This window comes from Sebastes umbrosus, chromosome 3 (genome assembly GCF_015220745.1).
Source record: "Sebastes umbrosus isolate fSebUmb1 chromosome 3, fSebUmb1.pri, whole genome shotgun sequence".
Taxonomy (NCBI): Eukaryota; Metazoa; Chordata; class Actinopteri; order Perciformes; family Sebastidae; genus Sebastes; species Sebastes umbrosus.
In genome coordinates, this window is record NC_051271.1 from 32033369 (window position 1) to 32048173 (window position 14805).

Genomic DNA, 14805 nt, shown 5'->3' on the forward strand with positions numbered 1-14805 from the left:
CTTTTTATTGACAATAATTCATATTTACATGCAATTAAGATGAACTGACCTTAACATTCTTATTAACCTTAAAACAACCTTTGTGAAAGCAGACACACAAATCATTTCTACTGCTCTGCCAATTAATGTGTACAAATGTAATCATGATTCAGACTCAGTTTCATGATTTATACAGTATATAATGTTCCATTTTTATAATATTTACATTCACATCTGTATAACATTACACACACATGTTAAAAATAAATATATTTTATATGTTGTTACTAAATCAAACTGTTACTAAACCAAACTGCAAACTATGACACTTGTAATGTCTCATAGTTCTCCTTCACCTGCAGACCTCCTGCACCTCCAAAAACACACGCCCTTCCACAGTCATTGTCTGTATAAATACATAATAAATAAATAAATACATCTAAAACTGGTTAATGGTAAAATAGCTGAATCAGTACCAGTGTTGGTACTTTACACATTCTTGCGCCAGTTAATGGGCCATAGGTGGGTCATCATCATCCAACCCGTTTTGGTACTTCACATCATAGCTCATTGACACATTCTTGCACCAGTTAATGGGCCATAGGTAAGCCATTATCATCGTTTATAGTGAAACCTGTTTAGAGCAATCGATACCTATTGACCATTGACTGTTGCTCTTTCAAGGGGCGTGGCAGTGGTTCATTCTAACAAGTTGGAAAAATTTAGCCCCTTGCTGCGAATTCCCCTACATGTATGAAATTTGGCAGATGTGCCATGATTTAATTGCAATAAACGGAACAAAGTAATGCCGAAGACCATAACAAGACCATGATTTGTAAAAACACAACGCCTGTGTTTTGTCAAGTGTTTCCCGTTAATTATGCCCGCCACACTTTCATAATGTACCAACAATATTTGACACTTCAACAAGGGTGGGGTCATTCGATGGCTGCTAAGTCTGCCCACAGGACAGAGCTGAATGACAACTGCTCGCCCAATGTCGAAGGATCTTATCTGACCTCTCCTAACGCGTTACTACACAATCCAATATTTCTACCCCTGTTGACTAACATGTATCTTTCAAATACATCTCATACATTTTTAGAACCTTTAGTAAATGTTTACAATAAACAAAAAACACAACCACATGACAATTACTTCAAAGAGTAGTTTTTATTTGCAGAACTGACAATTTACAATAAAACACTCTGTTCTAGTGCTAATACTTTAGCAATGACATGCTGTTAAAATTCGGACTATACGCAGCCTATTTTAAATACCAAATGTCAACATTGCGCATAAAGAACTCTCACTCTACCAACTGCAAAAACATTTTTAATCAACTATACATTGTCCAGTCTGCCCCAAATTTCACAAGCTGGATAACAGTCCAGGCCAAAAGACATGTCATGCCATTATAAGTGCAAATCATAGCGCCATCTACAGGAAACTTTGACATGTTTTATAAGAGTCCCGGACTGAAGACATATACATGCCAATATTAAGTTATGGTGATAGCGCCACCTACTGGCAACAAGAAATGGTTGTAGACTGCAACCAACCCTCATAGAAGTGCCTTTAAAGGACGCCCCACATGTTCTCAACAGGTCATTTCCAGCGCCACACGCTCCAAGCAGAAAATAATCTCTAACTGTTGCGTGCAATGTCCGACTTTCATGGGAATGCACGACAGCAGGTACCCCGACGTGCGCGTTCCCCAGACGTGCCCGCGGGGGCGAGGGCCCGTTCATCACTGCTTGCAGCTTTAATTAATGTTATTAATTACACCTGTTTTCACCCTGCAATGACATGCCAAAATGGCTGCTGTGAAAAAGGCATATTATACCAGTTTTAGCTATCCTTCATTGACTACCTATCCATGACAGATCAGACTTTAAATTGTAAATGGACACGCCCCTTCCTTCCTGCCTGATCTCCTTAAACCTTATACTCCAATCAGGAATCTGTGCTCTCAGAATACAGGGCTCCTGTCCGACCCCAGAGTTAAAAGAAGCCAACAGGCCAAAGGGCCTTTTTGAGCAGTTTTTACCGCAAAGACGAGTTTTTGGATGGCCATGTTTGAAGGATAATCTTTTTTTAAATAGTTTCTAATTTACATGAATTTGTTGTATTGAGACATACTAAAACAGAAAACACAAAAAAGTACAGTAAAACAAATGTTTCAAAACCACAAATTCATGTCAATTAAGAACTATTTGGAAATGAAAAATGTAAATCCCCCCCAGCATGTCATTGGCCACACAAACACTCCATATTTTCCATAATACACAAAAACTGTTTTGGCATGGTGCAACCTTCAAGATTCAAGATTCAAGAGTTTTATTTGCCATTTGCACCTAAGTACATTGGAATTCTGAGCAGTTTACACCGAGTCAGATTTAAGAAAGGAAAAAAGGTAGAAAAGGCACAAGGTAATTACAATACAAAATAATTAGCACATTCAACTACAACACGAAAAATAAATAAATAATTAAAATATAAAACGCCCTCAGTGTAGTCAATAAATAAACTAAACTACCCTCTGCATATGGGTGTGCTCCATGACCATGTTAAAAGAACTTCTAACTCTCAAAAATATTTAAAAAAATAAATAATTAATATATTTCAGACAATTACACAGTGGAAGGCAGCATGTTGCATAGCATTACAGTCCATTCAGTTCAGGTGTGCTGTGTGTCAGTAATGGTATGGAGGTGAGGTGTGGGGTATTTGTGTCCCTCTTTAACGTCCTTTGCCACCAGTCTTATTGTAGCTGGGAAGAAGCTGTTGTGAAAGCGTGCTCTGAGAGTGGAGATGCTCTCTGGCCTGTGGTGCCTCAGGTTGTGTCCTGATTCCCTCAACCTGAACAGAGAGTGAGCTGGGTGGTGTCTGTCCCTCAGGATGCTCTGTGCCCTCCTCCTGCAGCGCTGGGTGTATATCATGTCCATGGAGGGGAGGTTAGAGCCAATGATTCTTTCTCCAGTTTTTATGACTTGCTGCAGCGATTTCCTCTCAGCCTGGGTAACGTTCCCAAACCACACCGTGATGCCGCTGGTGAGGATGCTTTCCACCAGTCCTCGGTAAGCCAGGGTGAAGGGCTGACGTCTGATTCCAGCCTTCTTCAGCAGCCTAATGAAGTGCAGCCGCCGCTGAGCTTTCTTCACTGTTTCAGTAGTGTTTTTGGCCCAGCTCAGGTTGTCAGTCAGGTGAAGGCCGAGGAACTTCAAACTGTCAGCCCGCTCCATCTCTGTGTCCTGGATGATGAGAGGCTGCAGATGGGGGGCTCTCCTCCTGAAGTCCACGATGAGTTCTTTTGTTTTTTCTATGTTGAGAACAAAGTCATTGTCCTCTCCATAGCTGATGATTTCTTTGACCTGTTCCCTGTATGCAGACTCGTCCCCACCTTGGATGAGGCCGAGGATGGTTGTGTCATCTGCATACTTAATAATGAGGTTGTTCTTCTCAGTGGAAACATTGTCATGGGTGTATAGTGCAAACAGTTTTGGGCTGAGGCAGCAGCCCTGAGGGGTTCCTGTGCTGACTGTGAGCTCACCAGAGATCTTATCTCCCATCCTCACCCCCTGTGGTCTGTCAATTAGAAAGTCCAAAATCCAGATTGCAGGTGGCTGTTGGGACCCCGAGGTTAGCTAACTTCACAGTCAGCTTCATTGGCCGGATTGTATTAAAGGCGGAGCTGTAATCCAAAAAAAGTATGCGTGCATATGTCCTGTTACTGTCCAAGTGTTGGAGTGTGGAGTGAAGTGCCAGTGCCACTGCGTCATCCACTGACCTGTTTGAGCGGTAAGCGAACTGTAGGGGGTCCAGTGAGTCAGAAATCACTACGTTAATTGATTGAAGAACCAGCTTCTCCAGGCACTTCATGGCCACTGAGGTGAGTGCCACTGGCTTGAAGTCGTTCAATGTATGTGTATCTGCTTTCTTCGGGACCGGTATGATGACAGATGACTTGAAACACCTAGGAACTGTTTCCTGTGTGAGAGAGGTGTTGAAGATGTCTGTGTACACCCCTGCCAACTGTTCAGCATAGGCCCTCAAGACTCTCGGTGACACTGCATCAGGTCCAGCTGCCATGCGTGTGTGTCACCTGTAATGCAGTCTCATCAGGGTTATGGGGGGCTTTTGAGGGGGTGTCTCCATTCAGTCTGTCAAATCTAGCGTAGAAGCTGTTGAGGTTGTCTGGAAGGGTGGTGTCCCGAGCTTCTGTCCTCGTCGTGCTTCTCCTGTAGTTAGTGACAGATTGGATTCCCTGCCACATACTATGTGTGTTGTTATCCAGGTAACAGCTCTCAAGTTTCTGGGAGTACGCCCTCTTTGCAGCTTTTATGGATTTTTGTAGCTAATATCGGGCAATTTTATACTCCACAGTGTCCCCTGACTTAAAAGCTGCACACCGTTTCCTGATCTTCAGACGAACATCTGCATTAACCCAGGGCTTTTGATTGGGAAAGACACGAATAGTCAGGGAGGGAACACACATGGAAGTGCACCAGTCAACATAGCTGCTAACAGTCTCTGTGTACTCATGGATGTTGTCTGTTGCCTCTTTAAAGGTGTTAATGTCTGTGGCCTCCAAGCAGCCTTGTAGCTCTGCCAGCGCATTGTCATTCCACCTTCTGACAGTCCTCACTGTGACAGGGTTAGCTCTTAGCTTTGTGATGTAAATGGGTTGTAGCAGGATAGCCAGGTGGTCAGATTTATCAAAATGAGGCTTGGGGACAGCAATGTAGGCCTTCTTTATGTTGCTGTAGCAACGGTCCAGTGTTTAGTCACCTCGGGTGGAGAAGTTCACAAACTGATGGAGTTTGGGCAGAGTTTTCTTCAGTTCACAGTGATTGAGATCCCCAACAACAACAAGAGCAGCATTTGGATATGTATTCTCATGTCCACTAATCATGTCATGGAGCTCCCTGAGTGCATTGCCCTCGTTGGCTAAGGGAGGGGGGGGGGGGGGGGGCGTAAACAACACTCAGGATGATACACTGCAGTTCTCTTGGTAAATAAAATGGCCTGCATCTTAGTGTAATGTATTCCACATCTGCGGAGCAGGACTGAGATATTATCTCCGCGTCAGTGCACCAAGACTGCTTGACCAGAATCGCCGTTCCCCCCCCCCCCGCGGGTTTTTCCGCAGTCCGCTGCCTTAGACAACCTACCAGTGACTGTCTAGCATATGACTGATTTTTATATGTATTATTTATTTATTTATTTTTACTTGTTACTTTTAACTATTAAAATCCCAGTGACTCTGTTCGCAAAATGCCTATTTGACATAAATATAACTGTCCCAGATGGACTGCAGTGCTGTTCTCCGGCACCTGTCCTCTACAGACCCACTGCCATCTCATTTACGCTCCATTATGTCCCCATTCTCAAGCAGGTGAAGGGAAAAAGGGCAGGCGATGATGATTTTAGAATCGGCCTTCATTTTTTGGTCCTTGAAGAAGATGGAGTGTCACTTGGTCTTGAGTAGCACACTGCTTCACCACACATTTTGGACTTGAACTGTACTTCACCTCTGATGCAATGCAGTCAGGCTTGTACTGGGCCAGTGAGCTTCAAATCATAGCAATACAATGACTATGACTTAATGTAAACCTGTTCAAGGTGAAGCTTTCAATTCTGATATAATGCTGGATAAAGAATAATAGTTAATCATATTTTAATTGTAATATTTTGTGAGTAAAATCTGAATCTGCAACGTAACCAGTAACATTTAGTTAATGTTTTAGGCTACTACAATGTTTTCCTCTGAAGTAGAAGTACTTTGGGGGCCTTTTGTAAGTAATTATAGTTAATAGTAATTATTATATTACATAATTCAATATTTGTCATATCTAAACATCATAATAAATCTTTCTAACTATCTAACTGTTTGGGCCCTTTTAGTTGAGGGCCCCAGGCAGTTGGTAGACAACTACAAACAGTAAAGTCCTGTGTCTTTTTCCTGTGGACATGAGGCTGATAACATTACATTACACCACAACCAGGAGAGTATTACACTGGTGTTTCTGACCATGAGTCTGCTACTTAGGTGTGTGACGCAACTGGGTGTTTCTGCAACTACGAGCATGTTTAAGTCCCAGCAATGAAATGTTGGATTTTGTTCAAATTTGCAGTGCAATGCTTCGTAAATATAAACACAGTATTATATCCTATCTTGACATGAAAATAATTACTAAATAATGTGATTTAATACATTTTATGAGGCATTTTATGGGTCCAAACACCACTTTTCTTTGTGTCCCACAACTGTGGTCTCAATATTGAGATACGTTAAATGAGGTAATTCAATTACAATATGACATTATTTCAAATGGCATTGTTTTATGTACATTACTTTACACCATATACAAATTATTTATTTGTTTACAAATCATTTATATGATTTTTTTCATTAAAATGCGCCTGTCCCACACTTCTGAGTCCTTACCACAACACTGAACAAATGCCATATCAAAAGTTTTATTCAAAGTCAAACAAATCTAGTTTCCATGGAACCAGAAGTTATAGTCAATGAGCACATGGATGACAGGTTGGGCCGCCCACATAGGGGGACCTTCCAGATCAAGAAAAATAAGTTTAAGATCACTTTTTCTTCTCAAGTATTTATTATGTGTCCTTATACCATACAGCTTAGTAATTGTGTACTTGAACTACATTTAAAAATAACTTAATAATACATTTGAATTCATGTATATTAGATGCTAAGAGTCAAAGCTTACCATTTATCTGCAATAGCAACAAAAATGTATTTTCTGCAACATGTCCTTATAGCAACGACTTTAGGTGTTGCGGTAAAGACATTAGACATTAGAATTGCAATATCTGTCATAAACAATAACATATTATATGTTTGTTTGTGTATGAAGACTGACATCTATGGTTATGGTCTACATTTTTCAGGGTGAAGAGCAAATCATTAAATCCACTATTTTTAAGATTTTTTTATATCAATATTTACAATGATGCACAAAGCTTGATAAAAAATAATTTAAATATCTTAAAAATATCATAGAATATAAAAAAGGAAAATGTATAAAATGAACATTATTATTCATATTCACTAAATGTTCTTCACTAAGAACATTTAGTGAAAACAAGTGATGAAAACCATAAAAAATCAACATGTTACAGATTAAAATCTTAACGACTGTATGTCATTTTGTGTACCTGTTTATATGTATTACATATTCTGATGTTAAAAATTAAAATTCATAGAGGTAAACTTTTTTAATTAGAGTCAAAAGGGACCGTAGTTGCAGAAACACCCACCTATGTCATGGCAGGTGTATTGCTGGGTCTAAGAACCCAAAGAAGTGCAGTGTTTGTTTTTTTTGTAAAACTTTTATTGACAAATAGCAAAGTGAACGTAGAACAAATACAATGACATATAATGCCAGGGGATCAATTCATAAAAATGTTATACAGGGAACATAGATTTATGGTTTTGATAGCCTTTCAAATTTTGAATATAAGACTGATGCCATGTATTGTTTGAGTTAATTTTGAAGGATGAAAAACGATGGCTTATGATCGCAAGATTTTGATTTATGAATATGAGATTTTGCAAGTAATAAGATCAAATTAATAGTATAATATTGCTATAGATTTTCTTTGGTGAAAGGGTAAGAAAAGAAGCCAGATAATACATTTTCACAGGAGAGGGAAATGTTTTAATCAAAATATTGGAAAATAAAAGTGCAAATGTGTGGCCAAAAAATACAAGAGTGGGGACAAGACCAAAATAGGTGGTCACATAAATCTTCTGGAACTAGTTGACAAATTGAGCTGTCCACAACAATGTTCTTTTTTACATCTTTGTAGAAATACCTTGGAGGGATAAAAGCGATGAATCATTTTAAAAGTCACTTATTTAAAATCAGAGACACCAGGTCTGATTTTAGGTTATTCCAGTAGGAAACAGCAAAGTTGTTAGTATGAGGGGTTCTCAAGAAAGCTGCACGCCAAGCATTGGACCCATTCTGCAGTATTCAGAAACATGTAGGAGCTGGTGGAAAGCAACCATGTTCTCATAGAGTGCAACAAATATGACGAAGAAAGAAGGGAATTGCTATCAGGAGTAGATGATGGAAATATTATAATGGTGAATCTGCTAGGAAAGACATCTAAGAAAGTACACAATGGAGAGAATTTTATTATTATTATTATTATTATTATTTTATTTTAGTTAGTTATTATTATTATTATTATTATTATAAGTAATTTTATATATTTTTATTTTTATTTTTTCCTTTTACATATTTATTTTTTCCTGCCAATCTACTGATCCACACTCCAGTCCAGCAGGTGGCGGTAATGCACCGATAAGCTGGTTTGCCAACCGCAAATAAACACCAAATAAGAAGAAGAAGAAAAAGAAGAAGAAGAAGAAGAAGAAGAAGAAGAAGAAGAAGGGCCCATTCTGAACAGGCATATCAAGGGGCACTGCAGTATAGCATGTAACCCTGCAGTTGAACAAATATAAATATAGTTATAAACAACTGAACTAATGACTTCAGTTTTATGTAAATGCTTTTATTTTTATTAGACACTACAGTTGTGATAACTTTGACAGTTGTCAAATCTTTAGTTTCATCCATTCCCATCCCTTACTAACATGAACAGGACGTTTTGCAGTGCAGTTTGCGAGCACGAGGGGGGGTTTGGCGATGCCTAGTAGTTGCTCTCCGTGTTACAACATTGAGCTTCACAGAAGTTGAGAAACAGTAGGAACTAGGTTACAGTCAGGTTACAGTCATTGACGTCGAGCAGTTATCAGATGACAGTGATATGGTTTCCCAGCAGAAGCCAGAAGTGGTTTACGTTCTTCTTATGCCTCGGTGATCTAACGTTAGCTTCTCACTTCTGTTCTGCTAGTTTTGTTATGTTAGCAACAAAGTTATTTCCATGTAAAGCCATTCTAGCATTTCACTGTCTGTGAATATCAAGTGTCTAAAGGGAAATGCATTTGATGTTTAAAGTGTAAGTTTCTTAGTAATATTCAATATGTCACTAGGAGGAAGACATGGGAAGATGCTGATGCACAAACACATACATATAAAGTGTATTTTTTTTCACTATTGTTCATTTGTTTGTCACTTCAAAACCGTGATCTGGCTTCAGACTGTAGCACTATAACATTAATTGGACCCAGTCATTAGGTTACTATTGCCATCTAGTGGTCATACAGTATGCATGACCACTAAAATATCTATCCATTTCGATGCCTCTCATCTTTTTTTTCAGGATTGAGTCGGCTTTAATGAGCTTTTAATTTTTAGGAAGCTATATTTCAAGAATACAACTGGTAATAAACTGTTAATTTGACCTGCATTTATGGGAAATGTGGGTAAAATCCTACCTGTAGTGTACCATAGAAGCACAAATTCATGTTTCTGGACAAATTCTTGAGTGTATGTGTATATACCTTTACACTAGCCGTCAGGTACAGAGCTGTTGTGGCAGGTTAAACTGGGCCATTATCTGATGTTTGACTCAAATGATTTTGAAAGAAATGCTTGACTGATTGTTTGAATCAGATCCAGGCTGCTGTCATGATTTATCAGTAAAGTGGTAGGTGTTGTTTGCGTCGAGAATCAGCTAATCCGCTTAATCCGAGTGAAACACTTCCAAAACATGTAAATGTAATCAGCTACCCTGAAATATCGTGCCAATATTGAAAATAGATTAATTTTATGGACTGCCTTTCAGAGACACTCCCTCCATTGCCACCTGAAGTGAACTTGCTGCTGTTTGAGTTCTTGAATGTGTGCACACATCAGTAAACAGATATATGATGATACATAGCTTTTGGTTCATACATCATACTCAATCACAATCACACTTTAGTTTGTCTTTGGATCTGTCTGCCTTAAGTTGTTATAATTCCTATTTCTTGAGTTGCCAGTGCTGAGGGTTCTGTTGCTGGTTGCTGCTGCTGGAGGGACGTCTTTGCAGGCTGGCACAAAGAATGCTGTCCCTGAAGCAGAGCCTTTAAATAAAGGTGGTGGCCAATTGGAAGGTACCAAGTGTCTGCCACATCATGGAGGGGATTGAAAGCTATAGGTTTGAGATTTTCTTTATTTCTTTAGAGTAGAGTGTTGGTCTTTGTTGTTTCAAAAATGGTCTGATCAGCCATTATATGGCTGGGCGATATGGTTTATAAATAATATCTTGATAATTTTAGGCTATATCATGATATACAATATATATCTGACCAATAACCGATAAATTATTGAGAGCATTTCTATTTTAGTCGGCACAGCTTTTCTAGTCTTTACAGCACTGGTTTAGTGGCCCAGGAAACTCTTCTCACCTAATGCTGCTCAGCCAATCTGTGCATTCCCATAAGCATTGTGACTTGCGTCAGTGTGAGATACACACATGTCAGAGGTGAGACGATAGACAACAGTTGGAGGAATAAGTGGCATGCTTTAAAAAGAGAAAAGTAGACAGCGAAAAACAGAGCTTTTTTTTTCACAGTGCAATACAGACCACTGTAGCACCTTTAAAATATGTTGAGTGTAATGGAAAATTACATTGTATGTAGCGATGTCTCTCTATGCAACAGTGGAAAGTTACTGTCTGTGTGCTCTTTGTCTCATGTGGTTGGAAAGTACTGAGTGTTGACTTTTACTGGGACACTGTCTGAGTAAAACAACTCCTTATCTGCGTAAAACAACTCCTTTTCTCACAGTCCCTGTTGTAGATTTCTATATAATCACATTGTAATAATCTCCTGCAGTGCAAGAATAAAATACAACAGAGACATTTCATCTGTTTGAGATCTTTATTTCAACGTTCATTAGGACTCATCTTGGAATATTGACAGAATTTCCATTACATGAGTGACCTGGAAACCTTTGAAGAATACAATCCAAAGATTCTATATAACAGAAAAAATAAATAAAAACTAACTAATAAAATATATATATACATATTGCCTTGCTTATGTAGCATTTGTGTCCTTTTATATGTAGGCTACAAGAGGTAAGATATTATGAAGCAAATTATTTTCTAGCCATGAAACTATAAACACTTACAGTATGCAAAAATAATTAAACTCCCATAAAAGGTCAAAGAAAGTTACACACGTTTGGAAGCACATGCCGCAAAAACCCAAGTTAGTGTGATGATGTAAGAGCACAGAAGGAGGACTAAATTCAGGGGAAAAGCTCTGGGGCTTTGATGGCTGTGACATATTACACTTGTTACCCCTCTGTGCATGTGTGTGTGCCTTTGCCTGCTTAACTACATCAGTGCTTTTTTCCTGGACTTATGTATTCCATATTGATAGTGTCCTACAACACCTGTAGCTACAAGGTATTTACCGTAAAACTGCAATTAATAGCACAGGCTTTAATTTGCTGCAGTCACTGAACTCAACCTCTATGGAACAGGCCTTTGCTCAGCAAAGATGGGAAATACTATCAAATTGTTTTTCAAACCAGTATGAATATTACTTGTAAATAATTAGGCTATCGAATAACACTGAATATAAATTATGAATCATGCATTTGATTTAGCTCCAAGACAGTCAACGGCACTCGTTAAGAAAACAAGCACAGGCCTACCCAACAACATGGAGCAGGACGAGCAAAATTAATATTTCAGCAAACTGTTTGAATTGCAATGTTTCAAAAGACACCCTAACCCCTGTGCGTAATTATTCAATTTCTGTAGTTGCAAAACGAAAGTTTACAGTCATGTCTAATCTGGATAAATGTGTGCTGCACAGTGTAGAATATCGTTGTGATGAGAGAGATAAATGTCTGTGTTCTTTCATGTAAAATACGATCGATGGTAGATAGCCTACAGATGTTGTATCACAAGTTAATCAGAGCGGATCCCAGTTTGCCAGAAGAAAGCTATCTCCTGCGTTCCAGCTGGGTGTAAACAACTCAGACTGTATATTCCACTTACAGGCTGTATTAAAGTATAAACAGGTCTCAAATCGACTTGACATCAGATTAATAACGATATATGATACACATAGACATGACAACAAGAACATTTTGTAAAGGATTTATTGACGTGTGTTTTGACCAGAGATTTTTATGTCTTATATATTTTAACGCAGCCGGTTTATAATATAAAACACATGTATTGAAACGCTCAATCCACGGAGAAATACACACAGCCTGTATTCAGAAACGGCCTTTGAAACATTTCTGTCCATTTGTGATGTCACAAATATACAATATTTAGAACATTTCACAGTTTTAGGTAAACATTCTAAATGTGTTCCAGTTTATTTCCGGTTGCAGTGTTTATGTGAATGACATCAGCTGACAGGAAGTAAACATGAACCCAAACTGTTGCCTAGCAACGCATTTCCGTTGCAGTTCTGTTGAAATGAACAACAGCTGTCAGTGTGTCAGTGTGCCCCTTTAAGGGACAGACTGACACTGGTATAAATTTACTCATGTTCTGTTTAATAGACAAGAAGAAGAGATGGATTTCTCTCCCTGCGTTTAGTCAGAGTAGCTAGGTTTTCTTTTTTTTTTTACTCTAGATCTCTGTATTAGAAGGATTTTTAGGATGCTTTTTTGAGAGTTGACTATTACTATTTTCTTGGAGAATGAGCCGTTCATTGGCTAACATTAGCACACTGACCCATGTGTGAGTGTGTGCGACTGGAGTGTGTTTATGAATGGGAAGGGAGGTTGTTTGTTGCAAGCTCAGCAATCTTTCCAACATGCCCACTCAGCAGCCCTTATCTGGATAAATAAAGATTAAAAACCAACAAGCATAGAGCTCTAACAGTAACTCCTCCTCTGTGTAATAAGTTGATATATTGGTCCCAGCAAACACAGTGTGTCCTGACTATAAATATATAAATGTGTCAGGTATCATCTTGCGCCTGTTATTTAGCAGCCTGTGTGAGAGAGAAAGGTAGTGATGGAGCAGTGGAGTTAGAGAGGGAGGGTGTTGGGAATTGCCCTAAGCTGTGGCGCCCTCGTGCCAGTTTTACTTGACTGAAGCAGACACACACTACCATTATGGCGGATTGAAAGTCCACTGGGCCGTGTAAAGGAGTAATGTGTTAGTTATATGGCCTGGACTGTGAGGGATTTATGCACATGCTAAAGCCGTAAATAATGTAAATGTGTGAATCACTCGTCTGTCCTTGTTTTTATATCATTTTTTTTCAGTTTTAGGCATTAGGGATTTTTTTTTTACATATCCTGCTTGTGCATTGTATGTTTTATTGAATCTAAAAAAACGAAACAAAGGCCAAACCTCTGGATCCCCCTGGCCAAGAGGAATCCATCCTTGCGACTGTAAGCCGCTGAATCTGCAATGTGTTATTCATGAGCGACACGCAGAAATATCTAAAAACGGTGCGGCCTGTTCATGTCTTCTCCTCGTTATTGCTTTCACACCCAAACCTTTCTCTCTTTTCACTGTGACTTGTGCAGCAGAGTGGCCTGCGACATGACTCTCCTCTTAGCGTGATGGCAAATCATAGCCATGTGCAAGCCGATCCAACTGTTAAAAATACTCTTGGCGTGACTATAAAGGCAAGCCCACACACATATGCAATATAACTGAGCACTCTGTATCTGATTGTAGATGATGTAGGATAGTAAGATGAACTGGAGACATTAGCTCCTCTATAGAGGAGTGTCTTTTAACCCTCTAGAACCCACAATAGACCCATTGTTGTTCTTTTACGGAGGGACAGGGGGTCTTTAGGGGGAGATAGCAGGTAAACAGTGTACATCATCTGAAAGCTGGGAACCTGAGGATTAATTGGAGATGTAGATGCAGCACGATGTGTCAAGTTGTTCTAGTCATAAATCAGAAATAAACAAGAATTAATTAATTAGAATATATTGTGAAAGTGTATAAGGATTTAGAACATTATGATAGAAGATGTATATGATGGTCATCCCCATGATCTATTATGACTCATAAGTTTTGCAGCAATTTTTGGGTTGATACCTTTTGTTACACAGATTTGGTGCTAAATTTAACCATTTTTTACTACTCGAGAATTGATGAAAATCATCAATAATCCCTCCAAAATACCAAATTAAGACACCAAGACCTTGAGGAACACCATAGAAAAATCTGTGATTTAATATAAAAAAACTTTTGACATTTGGAGATTTCTGTAAGAATTGCATTTTTCAGCGATTGGATGGCAAGCAGTTCTGTTCTGGAAACTGCTCAGAAACACCCTTATTGTCTTTATAGCTAGGAAAGCCATCCATACTCTGAATGCCCTAAGTCTTTAGTTTGTGGTTGTAAAGTTTCATGAGGCTGTGATTATCCTAGAGGTCACCACAGGTCATTTTATACAGTGAGGTCAAGTTTAAAAACAATGGTCTCACCATATGAAATGTCCACTATCGGGACTAACATCATAACACTTGAACACAATTGGGCTCATTGGATCCACAAGAGTCTCAGCTTTAAAGTCATACCCAATTTATGTAATTCCAAGACTGTTTAGGGACCCTACTGCATGTGATTATCATAAAGTTGGCATGTCTGTAAATGGGAGACTCGTGGGTACCCATAGAACCCATTTTCATTCACTTATCTGGAGGTCAGAGGTCAAGGGACACCTGTGAAAATGGCCATGCCAGTTTTTCCTCGCCAAAAGAGCCGCCTTCACGACAAGCTAACATGACCTGATTGGTACCAATGGATTCCTTAGGTTTTCTAGTTTCACGTGGTATCAGTTGCTGCTACAACCTCTGAAAGACAGTGAAGTCGGCAGGTCTCAGGGGGTTAACAGAACCCATACAATAAGTTTGTGAGTAAATTTTCTCTCAATGGCAGGATGATGCAGAG